The sequence below is a fragment of the Suricata suricatta genome, chromosome 11 (assembly GCF_006229205.1).
Source record: "Suricata suricatta isolate VVHF042 chromosome 11, meerkat_22Aug2017_6uvM2_HiC, whole genome shotgun sequence".
In the NCBI taxonomy this organism is placed as follows: Eukaryota; Metazoa; Chordata; class Mammalia; order Carnivora; family Herpestidae; genus Suricata; species Suricata suricatta.
This window is the reverse complement of record NC_043710.1, coordinates 79,668,258-79,677,039: the sequence shown is the minus strand read 5'-3', so window position 1 is coordinate 79,677,039 and position 8,782 is coordinate 79,668,258.

The following is an 8,782-nucleotide window of genomic DNA, read 5'->3' as shown; positions in this document are numbered from 1 at the left end:
ATGTAATAATTCCCATAACAAATATATGCATTAGAGCCAAATAGGATAGTGATTAAAAATGTGTGGTATCAAGACTTGTGTGAGGGTGACCAATCTTCTACCCTTGAATCACATGTACAAATCCAAACATCACATCTGACAAGCTGTGATTAAATGAAGGTAGAAATACATATTTTTCTTTTAATTCTCTTAGATAATTTAAAAAGCAATTGTATAAAACAATGATGTATATAATGTATCATTGTATTTAGAATATATAGAAATATGTGTAATATGGAGGTAGGTGGAAGTGAAATGTATTGGACTAAGGATATGGTCTAGTAATACATAAAACAATGGATTTTTGAAAAGTTTTTAATTCCAGTTAGTTAATATACAATGTTATATTAGTTTCAGTTGTACAGTATAATGATTCAATGATTCCATACATCCCCTGGTGCTCATCATGACAAATGTATTCTTTAATAATGGATTGTTGGATTGTAGCATTAATAGATGTAATATGTATAGCAAAAATACTACAAATGGGGGAAGGGAGTAGAGTTACATAAAAGTAATGTTCTATGTATCACTGAGATTAGGCAAGTATGAATCTGAAAATGATTCATATAAAAATATATGGTAAGCCCTGAGCAAACATACCCTCTCTCTCTCTCTTTACAAGTGTGTGCACACACAGACACACACACATTTAAAATATATATTAATGTAAAAGAAAGCAGTAAAGAAAAAAATGGATGCTGGAGTCCAGCTCCAGCAGGTCCAGGGCTCCCTGAAGGATGGACTGTGTCAGCAAAAGAGAGTGAGAGAGCCTCAGCTTCTTTCTGCTTACCAGGCATGCATCTCTGCACTGACCAAAGAATCAGCTTTATTTATTGAAAAAACATATAGGGTACAAAACAGGAGGGGCAATTGCCTTAGACAATGATTTCTGATGACAAGTTCTTTGGTATGTAAAAATTTCTCAGAACATAGACTAGTAGAAGACTCATGCATAACCTTTATCAATAGTGATTGATGTAGGTGACTAGATGCTTATCACATGGGGAAGGAAGGGATCTTTAGCATTCAAATACAAAGCAATGTTTTTAGCAAAGGCAAGAGTTAGGTCTTTTGTGGGCAGGGGCCAATAGCCTGTTTTCTGGAGGGAAAGAAAAACTGGTTTCTTAGGAAATGTAATATTTGCTCCCATAATCACAAAAGAAGAAACTCCCATAATAAATTTTTTCATAAGGTACAATTTATATATTTTTAGCATAAGAAGGCAAGTTATTCCTGATATCAGTCAGTCAGGCGCCTTGGGAGTCAGTGCTCAAGCAGAAATTGAGTGGGAGTTGAGAGGGTGTAGACACCGGTTGCCATCTGATGGTGTGAGGCCGTTCAAACCCACCTTACCTCACAAGGAGATTTTTACTCAGCTTATGAGTTTAGAAACTGGCTTCCTGCAAGTAGAGCAATAAGAATTACATAAGATAGATATAGAAAACAAAAAGTAAAACACTAGACAAAAAATTCAACAATATCAACCAAAACATTAAAACTGAATGGATTGAATAATATAATGAAAAGATATTGCTAATCTGGATTAAAATCAAAACAAAACAAAACCTTCATGATCCAACTGAATAATGTTTATAGAAGACACGCTTTAAAAATTAAAATATACAAGGGAGCCGGGGAACTCAGTTGGTTAAGCTTCTGAATCTTGATCTTGGCTCAGGTCACCATCTTGCAGTTCATGAGTTTGAGTCCTGGATCGGGTTCTGCACTGATGGTGTGGCGCCTGCTTGGAATTCTGTCTTCCTTCTCTTCTCTCTACCCCTCTCCACCTGTGCATGCTCGCGCTCTCTCTCTCTCTCTCTCTCTCTCTCTCTCTCAAACTCTCAATAAATAAATAAACATAAAAATTTAAAATATACAAATAAATTGAAAGTAAAAAGATGTAAAAAAATACAACATGCAAATCACAACAACAATAAAGCTGGAGTGGCTATAATGATACCAAACAAAATAGACTTTAAAACCAAAAAAAAAAGTCCACCAGAGATAATGAGGGACATTTAATCATAATAAAAGGTTCAATTCATCAGAAATGTACAACAATTATAGACATATATGTACCTAATAACAGAACATCAAAACACATAAAGACCACACTGGTAGAATGAAGAGAGAAATAAATAATATAACAAAAAAAGTTAGAGACTTCATGCCCTACATTCAATAATGGACAAAAAAACTAGTTAGAATATCAACAAAGAAACAGTAGACTTGACTAACATTATTACCTACCTAGAACTAACTAACAGAGAAAGATAGAACAATCCACCCAACAACAAAAAAATATAGCTTCTTCTCAAGTGTGTATGGAACATTGTCTAGGATAGAACCATATGCTAGGCCATAAAACAAATCTCAGTAAATACAAAAGGATAAAAATAATATAAAATATATTACCTGATTACAGTGGAATGAAACTGGAGGTTAATAGGAAAATTTTATGGAATTCACAAATATGTAGAAATTTAAGAAATTAAGAAATAAATCAAATGGGAATCATAAAATATTTCAAGATAAATTAAAGTGAATATACAATATACCTAAACTTCTGGGATGAAGCTAAAGTAATGTTGGGGAAGAATATAAATGTGTATATTAAGAAAGGATAAAGATCTTAAACAGTATTTTCATCTTTCATCTTAAGATACTGGAAAGGAGGAGGAAAAAGGAAATATTGATGATTACATTGAATATTAATAGAGAATTGGAAAACAGGATTAAAGTAATAATAAAGAAAATTAATGAAAACAAAACCTGGTTCTTTGAAAAAATCAAGAAAATTGTCAAAACAGAGCTAAATTAACCAAGATAAAAAGAGTGATGACTGAAATTACTAGAATGAGAAATGACAGAGGGAACACTACTACTGATTATAGAAATAGAAAGGAATATAAAAGAATATTGTGAATTATATGTCAACAAATTAAGTAATTTAGACAAAATTAGAAAAATCCTAGAATGACACAAACTCCCAAAACTGATTCCTCAGAAGAAACAGTCTGAACAGATATAAAATAATTGAAGAGATTGAAGTAATAATCAAAACACCACTCATAAATAAAATCCCAGGACCAAATGATTTCATGGTTGAATTTTACTAATACAAATTCTTCACAAGTTCTTCCCCAAAACACAAAAGAAAACATTTCTCAACTTGTTTTTATGAAGCCAGTATTTCTTAGATACCAAAAGCAGACAAAAGCCATCATGATAAAGAAAGCTATAGAGCAATACCTCCTATGTGTATGGACACATTTACCCTCAATAAAGTACTAGCAAGTTGAATTCAGCAACTTATACTAACAATTATACAACATGACCAAAAGAATTTGTCATAGGAATGCAAGGCTGCAATATTTGAAAATCAACTAATATATTATATCAATACAATAAAAAATAATTTAACAAAATCCAACATCCTTTCATAATAATACTCAATAAACTAAGAATAGAGGAAAGTTCTTATGAAAAAAAAGGAATTTCTTTAATCTGAAAAATATCTCTATGGAAAACATACTTAACATAATATTAATAATATTTAACACTGAAGTGTTGGCTGCTTTCCTCTGGAAATCAGGAACAATGCAAGCATGCTTACTTTTGCCAGTTCTATCCAACATTGTACTAGAGATCTTAGTTAGGACAATTAGGCAAGGAAAAGTAAAACAAGTGTTATCCAGATTGGAAAGGAAAACCTAAAGACTATTTCTATTCTCAGATAACATGATATATATATCTCAATATCAATACATACATGTATACATATATACACATATGCAAAGATATAAGTATATAATATTCTATAATCTATATATTGAGAATCTTCAGAGATCCATTAAAACAACTATTAAAACTAATAATAATTTTATCAAGAATGTAGGAAACAAAATCAATTTTCAAAAATCAATTGTATTTCTACACAATTCCAAATTGCAATTTTCCAAATACAAAAAAAATTTATAAAAATTCATTTTTAATGTCACCACAAAGAATAAATTATTAAAATAAATGTAACAAATGAAGGGGAAAAGTTACTTTCTGAAAATTACAAAACATTGTTAAAAGAAGTTTAAAGTCTAAAAAATTGGAAAATTTTTCCTTATTCATAGATCACAAGACTTAATATTGTTAAGATGGCAATACTTCCCAAATATAGCTACATAATCAACACAACTTCCATCAGAAACCCAGCTAACTTCTTTATGCAAATTGACAATCTGATTTTATAATTCATATTTAACTGTAAAGACACTAGCATTGACAAAATTTTCTGGAGAATAAAAACAAAATATGAGGAGTTATCAGTCTAATTTCAAAGCTTACTACAAAATAATACTAATCAAGACACAAGTGGGGTACTGACACAAGAATTGATATATAGACCATCATAATAGAATTGAGAGTCTAGAAATAAATCTACAACCCTTTATGGTCAAGTGATTTTTGACAAGGGCTCCAAGATCCTCTAACAGGGAATGAATTGTTTTTTAAACAAATAATACTGGATAAACTGGAAAACCACATGCAGAAAAATGAAGTTGATCCTTACCATACTTTATATACAAAAATTAACTCAAAATGGACCAAATGCATAAGTACAAGACCTAAAATGACCAAAACCTTAGAATAAAACATGGGGGTAGAGCTTCACAGCCTTGGATTTCTCAAAGTATTCTTACATAGGACATCAAAAGTGTTAGCAGCAACAACAAAATAGACAAATTGAACTTTATCAAGATTAAAATCTTTTGTGATTTTTAAAGGGTAACATCAAGAAAGTGAAAAGACAACCCAGAAAACAGAAGAAAATATTTACAAATCATGTACTCAACATCTAAAGGCTTGCATCTAAAATTCACAGAGAATACTTACAACCTAATAGTAAGACAATAACTTAAAATGAGCAAAGTATCTGAATAGACACTTCTCCAAAGAACATGTGCAAACGCACAAAAAGCATCTGACAAAGTGTCAGTCATCAGGAAAATGCTAATTAAAACCACAATTTGGTACAATTTTATACCCATACTATGGCTGAGATAATAAGAAGTTCTAGGGAAGATATGGAGAAATTGGATCCATGAAAATTAAGAAAAAGAAATCTCTTTCACAATGGAGTCTGGAGAATTCTTAAACTCTGCTACTCCAGGTCAGTTGAAGCCCTAACAGGAAGAGATGGATATGGATACTAGTTTACTATGCCAGTAGCAGGAAAAAAGGCTTTCCTTGTCCCTCAGCAACAGCCCTGTCAATCAGAGACTGTCACAACTCAGCCAGTGAGAAGCCCCTATACTTTGAACTTCTTTTACTTCAATGGACTTTTTATAACAGCCCATCCCAACTTCCCCTTTTCTTTTATAAAACAGCATCCCTCTCCTTTGTTCTCTGGGCTTGTCTGTGGTTCTGTGATAGCATGCATGTCCTGAATTGCAATTCTCTTTTGTTCCCAAGAAAACCCATTTTTGGCTGGTAAAATAACTGGTAATTTTTATTTTTAAAATTAACAGATCCTTCATACACTACTAGTGGGAATGTAAATTGGAGCATTTGTTTTAGAAAACAGTCTTGTCGTTCCTCAATTGATTAACATAGATTATAACCCAGAGATTCCACGCCGAGGTATATACCCACGAGAAAAGAAAGCATACATCTACACAAAAATTCATACACATATGTTAATAGCAGCATTCTCACAATAGCTAAAGGATGGGAACAACTCAAATGTTTCATCAACTGAACTGTGGTATATTATTACCATGGAATGTTGTTTGGGCACAAGAAATGAAATTCTGATACAGACTACGGCATGGATGAAGCTTGAAGGTTTTATACTGAGTAAAAATAGACTAGTCACCAAAGACCATTCCTATGAATGATTCCATTCCTATGAAATGTCTGGTTTGGGGACATCTATAGAAACAGAAAAGAGATTAGTGGCTGTTTAGGACTATTGGGGATAATGGGCATTAGAGGAGTAAGTGATGGTTGCCAAAGGTTTAAAAGTTTCTTTTTGAGGTGAAGAAAATGCTCTAAAATTGACTGTGCTAATGGTTGTACATATCTGTGAATATACCAAAAAATTGAATTGTATATTTTAAATGGGTAAATCTTATGGTATGTGAATTATATCTCACTAAAGTTGTTTAAAGAAGTGAGATCTTTACTTTCAAAGTTGATTGCTATCTACTGCAAACAATGTTTCCTGGTACTGTAATGCAGACACATGTGAGTGGTCTCTAGATATCCATAAACAGAAAATATAAATTACTGTTGAGAGTTTGTGTTTCTCTTATTACTGGGAAATTCTCATCCCTTCCCTTCATCTTGTTAGCTATGCTTAATCTAATTAGGAGCAGAGACTCTGGAGCCAGACTCGTTAGATTGGAATCCTACTCTGCCTCTTGCTAGCTGGGCAACCTTACTCAAGTTATTTAACCTGCTTGTTCTCTTAATACCATAGACTCTGCAGAACTTAGACAAGGACTGGAGTTGTTTCAGGCAACACAGAGTCTGCAGGCAGTAGGGATGAGAAAAAGGGGGAAAAAAGGGAAAGGGTGACCTTAGGAAGGGATTGGAAGTTTTCTAGAAGGGAAAGTGTAGTTTTGGGCAAACACCTCAGGATGCTGTAAAAGATGACAGAAGCAACTGAGTATTTCCGAGTCAGTGACTTTCAGGCATTCCTACAACAGAACCGGGGGCTTGACTTTATTTCTCTCAGACCAGACGCCTTCTGACTATACTTAGAAACTATACCCAAATGGTCAGTGTCTGTTAAAGCGAGAGTCACTGAGACTTCAGTATTTGGTTACAAAACCTTATTTATCCATTAACTAATGAACATACATTATAGACATCTGCATAAGCCCAGCATTTTGTAGAGAGGCACAATGAAATTTAAAAAGAACAAGAGCATCAGACACTGGATAGAAAGTTAGAACCCTGGATTTTACTTCCAAAGCTTTTAAGAATATTAATTTGCTCAGTAAACTACGTTAACTTCTGAGTATTCAAACCTTCACATATGCTATAAAAGGAATAGTCTGCACAATCTCTAACCTTCTGTGAAAGGAGAGTCTAAAGTGGAGGAAATATTGTTAAGATGGTCATTCAAATTAGGGGCAGGAGGATACTGAGGAAGCAGTGCCTATGTATGCACTGATTCACATTTCAATTCTTGGAGCACAATGAAGTTTAGACTGTTGTCAGTTAAGACTTGTTAATAACAACTGGACTACCTCCTAGAACACATCCTTCTAAGTTGAACTGAAATAGAGATAATGTAACGTCTGTTGGCTATATATCTAATCATGTATTAGACAGTTTAACTCTGTGAGCGTCAACCATAATTCTTGCAAAACAAATTAGGTAACCTTATGATTTTTGCCTTTATAAGACTGTACTCTGAGTTTGTACTTTGGAGCACACTTTCAATTTTGGTCAACTCTGTGCCTCCTGAACTACAATCCCTAAATGCCAGTTAAGTGCTTTTGGTTCTTTTACAGCCTAATCATCTTCTTGATGGGGGCTTTTCACAGGGCTGTTAATTTTAATAGATTTACAATCTGGTGAAAACACAAATCCCAGCAATTAAGTAACAATATCCTTTTGTAAGAGTCTCCATCTGTTTATCTAGTAGCAACATGTGACCTTTCCCCCTGGATTCAATTGTCTCACTACTTTAGAGGCATCAGGACTTGCTAGGATTTAGGTAAACCAGGTCTGTCCTATCCATTCTCCAATTCCACATGGTCTCATCCCCAGTACATGTGGTTGTGAATTAGCTGTTATCAAGCCCTGAGCGCCAGCAACTGGTGATCAGTCCTGTTCCCTCTCCCTTACACAGACTACTTCAGCAGGCTTCAGAGCTTGTGGAGGAGCACCAGGACCATCTGGACAAAATGAAACCCCAATTTTCTCCCACAAGCTGAGGCAATTTATATTCCCTTCCTGTGGGTAGCCCGGAGAACCTTCAGTTCATGGAAGTCAGAGTGTTCGTTCCTTCAACACCAGTTAATGAGGTCCCCAGCTACCTCAGCAGGTGGTTTGGGAAGCTCAGTCTCAATCAGCCAGACTGTTTTCCTCTCAGCAAGAAGGCCCACTCCCAGCTGGTAGGTGGCCAGAATCATGCATCAGTCAGCAGCTCCTCCTCCTCTCCCTTCTCCCTCTCCTGGTCCTCCTTCTTTACTCCTCCTCTCCCCCACTCCTGTCCCATACTAAGGTGGCTGCACTGTGATCCACTATGGGAGCTGTTGGCCTTGGTGCTGGCCCTGGCAGCAGTGGGCAGCAACCTCGACACTGATCATACTAGGTGGGGGTAAAACCTTGCAGGACCCCAGCTTCTGGAGGTATGCAGCATTATGTGCTCTTGCAGAACCCCAAAGGCTCAATTTAGCATGTGCCGATGATGAGAATGACAGAAGAGGCAGGGGAACATCACCTTCTCTGTCTATACCTATGCATGCTCCGAGAGGATGAGCCTGGTGGTTTAGGCACCTCTGCCTCTCACTTCTGTCAATACCTGTCTTTCACTTACACCTAAGGGCATTCCAAGGACTTTTTTCCATTAGCTATAGGTTCTCCATGGGGAAACTCATGCAGAGTAATGACAGCTCATCACACTGAGTGTCCCCCACATGTAGTTATAAATACTGAATTAAAAGAAAAAGGAGGATATTCAGAGGACCAACAGACACATGAAACAATGATCAGTGTCATTCATCAT